Below are 11,489 nucleotides of genomic sequence, written 5' to 3'. Positions count from 1 at the left end.
CCATTTTAGTAGATTTAGAGGAGAAAAAAGACTTATAAAAGGATGTCTTTATCTTTCTGGAAGTCCCCTTAGGGTATTATTTATATTCATATTCCAAACATGTTTGCAATCACTTCACATAATTCACAGTGCTGCCTTTCAGGGTTTGTGTGTGCAAATCACTTAATCTTTCTGGGTCTGTTTTTCCTCCTCCCTCAAATGTGAATAATACTGTTCAGAAAGATTGCTCTGGACTAAATAAGATGGAACCTCTGAAGAATCTTAGGTACAAGGGCCACATGAGTTTTTTTGTGTTTGTTTTGTTTTAATTGTTAATTTCTCTATCTTCAAGTCCAGTAGATCACAACCATGAAGTTACAAAATAGATGCTGACCACAGCATCTATGAAGAAGTTGATACCTGAACTCAAATATGACTTTGGGAACCAGTTATATAATTTGCAGAGCCTGGTACAAACGAAAACATAGAGCTCTTTGTTCAGAATTATAAATAGGTTTTGGGGTTTTCTTTTGTTTTTTGGGTTTTGTTTTTTGGTGTTTTTTTTGGAGTTTTTGTTGTTTTGGTTTTGGTGCTGGTCCTAGGGCTTAAACTCACAGCCTGAGCACTGTCCTTGAGCTTTTTTTTTTTTTCCTCAAGGCTAGCACTCTACCACTTGAGCCACAGCTCCATTTCTGAAGATTTGTGGCCATTAATTGGAGAGAAGAATCTCACAAACTTTCCTGATCTGGCTGGCTTTGAACTGTGTAGCTAAAATTATAGGTGAGAGCCACCAGCACCCAGCCTCCTTAATAGTTTTGAAATAGTGACAGCAGAGCAGTAAGCCCAGAACAGGCCCTCTGAGCCCCACCCTGTGTGAGTTCCCTACCTTATACCCATGGTAATGATGATCAGTCATCATCGTTGCTTTGGGACCAAGGAGGGAAATTTGGAGCAACCCAAAGGCACTCCCTGTTATATGTAATATCTGTGTTGACAGATACCAGCTCCTGAGAAGCACTGTAAGATTATTTTGATGTAGATTAAGAAACTAAAAGATTCTCTAGAAAACATTGGTTTTAAACTCAAAATGATCCATATATCATCATTGCAGAGGATGGAGAATGGTTTCTCAGCTGACTAGAGCCTGAGTCTAGCTTTGTGCATTATTCTCTGACTTCCTTAAACAGAATACTGGAATGCTTGGCTTAATGAATTGTCTTTGTCTCTTTTTTTTATACTGTTTCTTTTTGTTCTTTTTTTTTTTTTCCTGGTCCTGAGGCCTGAACTGTGGGCCTGGGTGCTGTCTCTAAGCTCATTTTGCTCAAGGCTGGTGCTCTACCACTTGAACCACAGGACCATTTCTGTTTTTTTTTTTGTGATTCATTTGGCGCTAAGAGTCTCACATACTTTCATGTCGTGGCTGGCTTCAAACTGAGATCTTCAGATCTGAGCCTCCTGAGTAGCTAGGATTTATAGGCATGAATCACTGGCACCTGTTTTTGTTGTAATGTGAAAATAAAATCTACTCTATCGGGCTGGGAATATGGCCTATTGGTAAAGTGCTTGCCTCGTGTACCTGAAGCCCTGGGTTCAACTCCTCAGCACCACATATATAGAAAAGGCTGGAAGTGGCACTGTGACTCAAGTGGTAGAGTGCTAGCCTTGAGCAAAAAAGCCAGAGACAGTGCTCAGGCCCTGAGTCCGAGCCCCAGAACTGGCAAAAAAAAAAAAATCATCTACACTTTATAGGCCATATCACTTTACAAGCATACTTCCAACAACAATATAAAATCAAAATAATAATTTAAAATGCCCATCTCCTTTCCTTGCTTTACTCTCTGAGACCATTCTGGACAAATCTGGGAGGCCTGTCTCACTCTCCCTTGCTCTCACTTCTTATCTGAAAAATGAACTGTTCATAGCTTCTGTGTGTGTGTGTGTGTGTGTGTGTGTGTGTGTGTGTGTGTGTGTGTGTGATGTCTCTGAATGGATATGGTTCAAGTACAGGGTTCACCTCATTTGTACAGTGTCCCTGACACCCCACTCTAAGTGGGCCTCCTGCTTTGATACCCTCTAACATCGGGTACTAGGAAGTGAGCCTGGTTTAAGTGATGGCATGCCTGAGAAACAGTTCCTGCCTCACCACTTTCCTTGGGTTTCCCCCACCCTCATTTTTAGTAGCATCAGTGAGTTGTACAAGAGGGTTTCATGTGGACTTATCCATATAAACACACAGTGTGTCACTTGATCATTCGCTGATCCTCTGCTCCAATCCCCCTTCCCACACCAATCTCAAAGAACTTCTTTGTTCCATTTTCACACAAGCACAAAAAGTATTCTGACCACTTTCACACTCTCCATTCACCTTCCCACTCCATCTAGTACCCACACCCCAGACAGGACCTGTCTTAAATTCCTATCATCCATTTTTTAATGGTGTGTGCTAATGGTTCAAAGGGTTTTCACCATGCTATTTCACACGTGCCTATATGGTACTTTCATCAGATTTATCCCTTCTCTTAACTCTCACTCACCCCACTACTACTATTCAACAGCTTTGATTTTGCCATTGTCATTGAAACAATGCCAGATATTTCAGTACTATTCACCTGATAAACTTCTTTTCTTATCCTGAAGGTTTTCATAAACTTATCAGCATATTAATCATTATTTTTTTTTGTTTTCTTAGGATAGACTCAAAAAACTTCTCACAATCCATCCTCTATTTGGACTTCTTTAATAGCATGAATACTATGACAGATCCCCTTTTCTTGATGCTTTTCTGGTTTTGGTTACCTCTTGCTCTGGTTTTAACCAACAAGTCTTGTGGAAAACTAGTTATTTGCCATGCAAAATCCAACAGACTTGGTGGGAAATGACTATTTCCATGCACAGTTTTGCAGCTTTTCATCCAGCAATGATTATTATATCTTAAGAAACAATGCTTTCCTAACTTAGCATAAAGGTTATAAATACTGCCTCTTTTGATTCTTTTTAAAACCAGTGCATTTTCACTGGAAAATATGGATGGGGATAAAATATTCAGGTCCTACACAAAAGGCCAATAAGGAAGTTTCCCTCTTACCTCTAGTGCCCTCCCCTTCCCAGAGACAATCACTTTTTATCACTGTGTTAGGTAGACTTCCAGAAATTTCCAAAGCAAACATTAGTGGAATGGTAGCCAGTTTAAATTACTCTTTATTGTGCTTATATATGTGCACTTTTCTTTATTAAAAATATACTCTTCAAAAGCTTTACCAATAGCAATAGAATCAGAAGCCTGGTCTTCCCAATGTCCCTATCTGTGTCCTTATCTACTATGGCAGTACTTTGCATTCAGAATGTGCTGGAAGGTAGTTTATTCAATAACTTGTTTGCTGTCACTCATATTTTCTACCTCACTCTTTTTTTTTTCCAAGGAAAATTTTAGTTTCTACTTAGGTCCTTCCCAGGCTGGAAATGGAGAGTCCAAGCTGACTTTTCTTTAAATGTGATGCCAGTACTGGGATTTGAACTCTAGGGTCTGAGCACTATCCCTGGGCTTTTTTGCTCAAGGCTAGTGCTTTACCTACCACTGAGCCACAGCTCCGCTTTTTGGTGTCTAACGGAATAAGTTTCACAGACTCCTTCCTGGACTGGCTTTGAACACCAGCCTCCTGAGCAACTAGGATTATAGGCATGAGTCATTGACACTCAGCCCAAGCTCACATTTATTAATAATCATTTGGTACAGCCTGTCAGCTGTCCACAGATCTGAATTCGTGTTTTCCTTAGTCTTCAGAATATTAAAACATGAATGTCACATAAAGTCTATATTTCCAGCTTCTTTAACATGGATGTTCCTGCATATGCATATACCCCTATCTGTATTCTTCCCACAGCCCCCAGCACTCCTTGTCTTTTAGCTTCTTGGCTCTTTGTTAAGGGACATGCTAAGAACAGAACTTCTCAACAAAGGCACAGCACTTTGGTCTTCTCAGCAGACTGCAAGTTCCAGAATTCAGATTCCTCTTTGGGAAATGAGATGGGTGTCAGAAGTCCTTCTTCAACACAGCTTTCTCTGGAGGTACAACTGGAAAGTAACTGATTGAGCCCCACCTTGACTGGACTTTCAGTATCTCAATTTCTTCTTTTTGACTCTCTGGTCACTCGACTCTAGCTCTCTCTTCCTCTAGAAGTGACCACTGTCTTTTACCTCTGCTCTTTACTTCGTTAGTCCTATCATCCTCATCTTCAGGATTTATACCCAAAACTTCCTCCTGTTCTTCCTGATGCTTTCTTCTTTTCTTCTTGCTTCTGCTATCAGTTCTAGCTCTGCTTTCTGCTTCCCTAGTCCTGTCATCTAAAGCAGTCTCCAACCCTCCTTCCTCCTCTGTGTTCAAGTCCTCTTGCTTACGATGGCTCTTCTTTTTGCTTTTTTTTTTTTATTGATTAAATTTTGTTGACAAGGTGTTGGGGTACAGTTACATAAAGGGCAGTGAGTATATTTCTTGTGATATCTTACACCCTCGTTTTTCTTTCCCTTCCCTAGATCAGGTAGGCATATATACAATTCCCAGTGTACCAAAAACATATACAGTAGCCACGTGACATACGCCAAAGGAAATTCACCTAGAACTTTAAATATAACGTCAACAATAGAGTTTGCTTATCCTTGTCTTACATGATCATACATACATAGCTTTTCAGCTATTGTGATCCACTGAGAGGTCTATTTTAGACCTTTTCATGTTTAGTAGTTGTTTGGTTTTAGATACATAATGTAAGGTCGCTGACCTTACATTTGCTTTTGCTGTACACATCAATGTGTGTGTTGCTCTCTACCTCTTCTGTCCTGACACTATCTGCAGCCTCCTCGCCTCTTTCTCCATCATTGAAGACTCCCATTTCCTCCTCTTCGTGGTGCTGCCTCTTCTTTCTCTTCTTTTTCCTGAGGGACCCATTGGATTGTTCTCTGCTCTTCAGTTTCTTAAGCCCACTTGTTCCTACAGCCTCTTCCTCCTCACACCCTACAGTTATTCCTTCTCCCTCCTCTAAGAATGGTTCTTGATGCTGTTTCTTCTCCTTCTTGCTCTTGCTGAAGCTCTGGTTGATTTGTTCTAGGTACTCTTCACCTGAATTTTCAGTTGCTATAGTTTCTTCATCTTTCTGCTTCCTTTTTTTTTTCTTCTTTTTTGGGATGGGTTTGCTCTCACTCTGTGGTTGAGAGTAGCCTCCAGTGTCCTGGCCTTTAAGACCAGCCAAGAAGGCCTGCACCTGGACTTCTAGCCGAGCGAGCTTGGCCTTCATTGTAATCCCAAGACAGGCAGCCTGTGTGCCGTTCACCCCTCACACACAGGCTTGGAGCAGCATTTCATCTGTCGGGATCTTTGGAGGTATGGGTCCCTGGTTATCTTCATCACTGCTGCTCTCCACGTCTTTGTCTGGTTTCTCTCCACCTGAAAATGCGGCTGTCTTCACAAACTTCTGATACAATAAATTGGGTTTGGAGCACTTTTGATTGGAAGTCTCTTCAGAAAGGCGCTTTATCTGTACTCCATCCTGTCCAGTTTCTACTACTAAATTGGCTGCTGTCTTGTTGAAGAGTTCATTCCACCAGTGGTTTGTGAACTCCTTAGCAGGGCCATGCCCAAACCCATGAGTGTCCTGCTTCAGGGTCACTTTGAGGGCCTGAGTGATGCCATTCTCCTTCCGGCCCAGGCCTTTGCCTTGAGTCCATCCATGCTTGGGCAACTGCTCCTCAGCAAACTTGATCTCATGACTCGACTATTGGAGTGACATTCATGGTGGACAAAGCTCTGTCCTCAGGCGCTCACCAGGAAAGCATTATCCTTCACCAAGGGCTCCTTCTGGCAGACTCTCTACCTCATTCTTTACCACAGCAGTTTTATTTCATTTTCTAAATTTGTCATAATTTAACTGAGCCTCTGTGGTGTACATTTAGGGTGTATCCAGCCTCTTCTCTAGAGAATACTAATGATAAATAATCTAGACATGTGTTTGAATCTGATGCCTACAAAAAGGGTTTTGTTGTTTGTTTCAGGAAAATGCCATAAAATGGATTATCTTATTAAATACATGTCCTCCATTTCACTAGCCTTTTTAAGGGTTTTCTTTTTGAAGAAATCATATTAAAGGCTGCCTGAATATAAGAAAAATAGCAGTATCGAGAAAGGTTTTGAGATAATTTCTCTGAAGAAAATGTGTAACTTAGAGAACAAAGTGACTACTGACCAAAAAAAAAATTTTTTTAATTTGGTAATTGCTCTGGAGTGAACAGATGTTATCATGATGTAAATTAAGCAATGGAAAAACTGCTTAAATAGCAGAATGAGCATAAATAATTTAACTCTATTGAGGAGCCAGAAAGGAGAGATCTTCAGTGCATTAGAATCACCTTGAAAGTCCTCCATCCCACATTGCATTCTGGAAAAATGGTCAGAAAAGAATCATTTCAACATAGTTTGATTTCGGTTTTATGACATATGATCTAGCTAGGTAGCCCATGCAGGCCTCTCATTGAAGATTCTTCTGCCCCTACCTCCTGAGTGCTGGGAGTAAAAGAGTGTGCCGCCACACCTGGCAGTATTTCACTTACAGAAGATAAAAATATAAAATAACCATTTTGTTGTTCCATGGCTATTACAGTATCTTCTCACCAACATTGTAATTGTGGCAGAATTCTTGATTGAAAGTTATAGAAGCCTGACGAGTTAAACTAGATTAAGCAAAACCAGAAGCTCATTACAGTTGTAATTGAGATGTGAAGAGGTAAAGCTTGGATCGGGCACAGCTGGAGCCAAGATTTCAAAACAAATGTCTTCGGGGCTCATTGTGGTTCCAAGCCTGACTTCTTCCTTCTTGATTTTCTTTTTTATTGCAAGTTTCCAACTCTCACCACTTAATTGAGTAAACTTGGCCATTCTACAAAGTAAACCTATTTTAAAGCATCATGTTGTATGCTATATATATATTTACATATATGTATATATGCTATATATAAATTACATTTAACAAAAAATTTGCTATGTTCATATGTGTTATATATTACACATGATATATTACATAAATATATAGCATATATATCTATATCATATGTAACATATATAAAATGCCAGTTAAAAACAAGGAAAAGATTGACTCAACCTTCTATAACTAACATCAGTGTCCATCATCTGAATACATGAATAGAATCCTTTGACTTTCGTTCTTCATTACTCATGAGTGTAAAATTTTCCCATGAAAAACTCTATAATTTAGTCAATCACTCACTTCTTTCCTTACCTCCATTTCCTTGTCTGCAGAAAATTAGGAAACTAATTCAACTTCCTTAAATGAGTAATATAGTTGTTAGTTTAGCACTTGTAAATATGTAACATTGTTTTCAGACATAATTCTGTGTACAGTGTGACTATTAACATTTGAAACTGGGGCTGGGAATGTGGCTTAGCTGTCAAATGCTTTCCTAGCATGCATGAAGCCCTGGATTCGATTCCTCAATCCTCAGCACCACATATATAGAAAAAGCCAGAAGTGGCACTAGTGCTAGCCTTGAGCAAAAAGAGGCCAAGGACAGTGCTCAGGCTCCTAGTCCAAGCCCCAGGACTGGCAAAAAAAAAAAGATTTGAAACTCTGTGAATGAGGGTGGGGGAGGGGTATTGTAGAACTGAGAAAACCAAATGAAAAACCAGCTTTAGAAAAATAAGCTTAACAAGTCACCAGTGACTCATGCCTGTAATCCCGACTACTCAGAAGGCTATCTGAGGATTGTTGTTCAAAGCCAGCCCAGGCTGTGAGACTTTTATCTCCAATAAAATGCTCAGAAAAAGCCAGAAGTGGTGCAGTGGATCCAGTGGTAGAGCACTAGCTCTGAGGACAAAGAGGCTCTGGGACAGTGCCCAAGCCCTGAGTTTCAGCCCTGGACAGGCAAAAAGAAAAAAAGAAGTAAGCTTGGAGCTGGGCACTGGTGGCTCATGCCTTTAATTCTAGCTACTTAAGAGGCTGAGATCTGAGAATCTTGCTTCGATTCCAGCCCTAGGTAAAATGCCCACAGTGTGACTTTTTATCCTCAACCACCAAAAAAAAAAAAAAAAAAGCTGGAAGTAGAGCTTTGGCTCTAGTGGTAGAGTACTAGCCTTGAGCACGAAAGCTCAGGGACAGTGCCCAGGCCCAGAGATACAGCCCCAGGACCAGCAAAATAAAAAAGAGGATGTGGAGTTGGGACTCAAAGTGATAGAGTGCTAGCCTTGGGCAAAATGCTTAGGCCCACAGTTTAAGCCCCAGGACTGGCACAAAACAAAACTAATGTAAGGTTGAGATTGTGTCTTATTCTCAGGGGTGTGTGTGTGTGTGTGTGTGTGTGTGTGTGTGTGTGTGTTTGCAAAATCTCAGACATTGATGCCAGAGGACACTTTAAAAAAGAAAACATTTAAATGTTGAGGCATTCCTTCACATGATTCTAAAGAAAAACAAATACCAATGATAAATTTCAGTAGTAAAAATTAACCTTAACCTCGCTGAAATGCCCAGTGAATTTTGGGTTGCTATTTAGGTAAATTCCTTAGAGATCAGTAAGAATTTCAATAGATGGCGGTAACCGAAAATTATCTTTTTGAGATATCAAAACCAAAACCCAAGCCTGATTATCTAAGACCAATACAGAAATGCAGAAAGTTGTAAGCTTTTTAAGTTACTATATAATATCTACAGGGAAAAAATAACATGCTCAGTCATTGTCAGAGGCACTTAGGGACAATAGATTATACATCAGTACTGATTGCAATTCACAAAGATGGAGAAATCAGTCAATTTCAAATGCATTACCCTTGCTCCTTTCAAAATGGGGACAGTGGTTAGAATCTTGGACAGCATAAACATGACATAATGAAATTACTGAATACATCCTAGAAAAAAAATTTAAAGTGCTTGAAGGAACTATAACAATTTAGCACTTCCTCTCGGGGGAGACCCCTGTCTATTTTAGAAATCTTCTGGTCTATCAAATGTATATTTAATTAATGCCAAAGAGAAAAGAGTGCAGCCTAAACCAGGCTATAAAAGTCTGTGAGCATGCTGGGAAAGAGACCAACTGAGAAGGTTCCAAAACTGGGGGGCGGGGGGGGGGGGGGCGGCGGTAAGGTGGTAAGGGCTGGCATCCTGCTGCTTCAGGAAAATGAAGAAAGGTTCCAACTTGGGGTGGGGGTTGCGCACAGCTAGAAAAAAAAATGCAAAAGAGATGTAAGACCCTAAGGCTCTTCCTAGGATTAAACAAGCCTGCTGTACTGCTGTGGAAAATGTGATTGTTTCGAGCTGGCTTCAGAAGGAAACCTGCATGCTCTGGTGCTCTCCTGACACAACCCAAGAGCAACTATTTGTGTCTTAAAATAAGCAAATTTGTGATTATCCTCATTCAAACATAGGAAAGGACTAATTGTACTTAACTGGCGTGTGTATGGCTTGTTTAGTGTTAGTTGGAATCAATGAAGATTTTTACTTTCAGAGAAAAAGTACAACAGGATGGACTTACCCTCCAATTATTTAAGCTCAGAGTAAACCTAATCTATGTAGCCAAAGCTGGCAAAGTTGTTAAGAGTCTCTACCTCTATACCAATTACCAAAGGAAGAGAAAGGATCTTTCTACAAGGGCTTTACCCAAGGGCTTGGCTATCCCTGTTGCTGGCATTGCCTTTGTAGTAGGTGGCAGAAATATTTTTTTCTACCTCAGAGCACAAGAAATAAGAAAGTGAATGTGGTCATATTTGTTTGGAGTCCATAGGTTACAAATAAACTTACATCACTAAAAACAGTTGCACACTGGTGGTTCACACCTGTAATCCTAGGTATTTAGAAGGCTGAGACCTAAGGATCGAAGTTTGAAAGTCCATGAGACTCTTATCTCCAATAAACTTCCAAAAAGTCAGAAGGAGAGCTGTGGCTCAAGTGGTAGTGTACTAACCTTGAGCGAAAAGTTCAGGAACAACACCCAGGTCCTGAGTTCAAGCCCCAGAACAGGAAAACCCCTAACTAATTCCCTTCCAGCCAAAATACAGTGATTTCACTTAAGTCATGACCTTATAACAGTGATTTCAAATGGGCTCCATTCCATTCCCTCCCTCTTCCTCCCCCCATCCCACCCCTGCCCAGGTTTGGAAAGAGGAAAAAGTCATGAGTTGATACAAACATGGGGTGTGTTGAAATGTACAGGATAAAACTACCTTTGCACTTATCCTAAAAATCTGTGAGCATAAATTCACAAAGCTCCAGCCCCTTTAGAACACATAACAGCTGCAACAATTGGGTCTTTATCATTTATTATTTTTATTTGGACAACATATATACATATGTACAAAATACCTACTGTCAGAATCCTCTTATAATTTCATTTGATTTACAAAAACAGGACAGTAAAATAACTTAGGTCACTAATACTGTACAAAAATAAAACTGATTAAAGAGTTGTAAAGATTGGTATCTTACAGTGTTACAGACCATTTATCTGTTGTGAAAGAATATCTCAGTCTACCCAGAGTGATGATTACTGTGCTAAGCCTATTTGCAAACTGACAAACTAATTGATTTCTGTCATTACAGCTACCTAAGATAATTCTCAAAAAAAGCATGGTGTGGAGCGTAAAAAGCCAGGGCAACATTCCACAATGGGGAAGGGCTTTCTTTTTCCCTAACCACGGAGAGGAGATATCTTAACTCTAAAACGATTACATTTTCCATAAATGGTAACTACTTACAGTATTAGATAAAACAGCTTTTCTCTCTCTCTCTCTTTTTTAATACCTGCGATAGTCTTTCAAAAATTCAGTTTGGTTAAAAAAGTAAACAAAAATTACTATCCTGCATTTGGATTTTTCTTAAGTTAAATCCATGGTCTTTTTAATATAAAAAGTAATCATTTCATAGTTTTAGTGTTCAACGAACTCTAGTAGTTCTACTTGAACCATATCGGACATAGTAAATCTGATTAGAATGCTGGTTCCTGTTTTGTGATATTGTAAAACAGGATTTATCACAAAGAATAAAAAGCCTTGAGTTGATACATTATGTTACTCTAACATATAAGAGAATATCAAATGTCTGTTAACAGCTTGAAAAGGCAAGTAGCAACTCTTTTGGGAAGTATATTGTGCATTTTCTTTTTTCTTAAAACAAGTTGCTGCATTTAAGTGCTTCACAAAAGCCACGGATAGATTTACTCCTGACACTCTAACGATTGTCTTTCACTGACTTGACTTTGTTTTTCTTCCTTTCTTTCTGTGAGGGGAAAGCTGAAGTTGTTATTGGTTTTTGTTGTTGTTGTTGTTGTTGTTTTACAAGTTAGCAAGTTGCTAGGCAACACCAAACTCCTCACTTAAGGGAAAAGGCAGCAGGCAAAGTATCCTAAGCAGAGCCTTTCCGTGAGCTCAGAAATAGGCAGCCTAACCTATTTCGTATGGAAGAACAGATGTCCTTAAAACTTATTTTGGACACAGAAATTAAAATTTGGTTTAAAATAAGCG

General features: G+C 39.6%; 1 pseudogene; it reads right to left on the bottom strand.

Annotated features, from left to right (window-relative positions):
* Positions 1-4,728: 4,728 nt before the first annotated feature.
* On the bottom strand, positions 4,729-5,764 carry LOC125340862 (annotated as a pseudogene).
* Positions 5,765-11,489: the final 5,725 nt, after the last annotated feature.

This window comes from Perognathus longimembris, chromosome 1 (genome assembly GCF_023159225.1).
Source record: "Perognathus longimembris pacificus isolate PPM17 chromosome 1, ASM2315922v1, whole genome shotgun sequence".
NCBI classification, from domain to species: Eukaryota; Metazoa; Chordata; class Mammalia; order Rodentia; family Heteromyidae; genus Perognathus; species Perognathus longimembris.
This window is presented reverse-complemented; position numbering and strand designations above follow the sequence as displayed.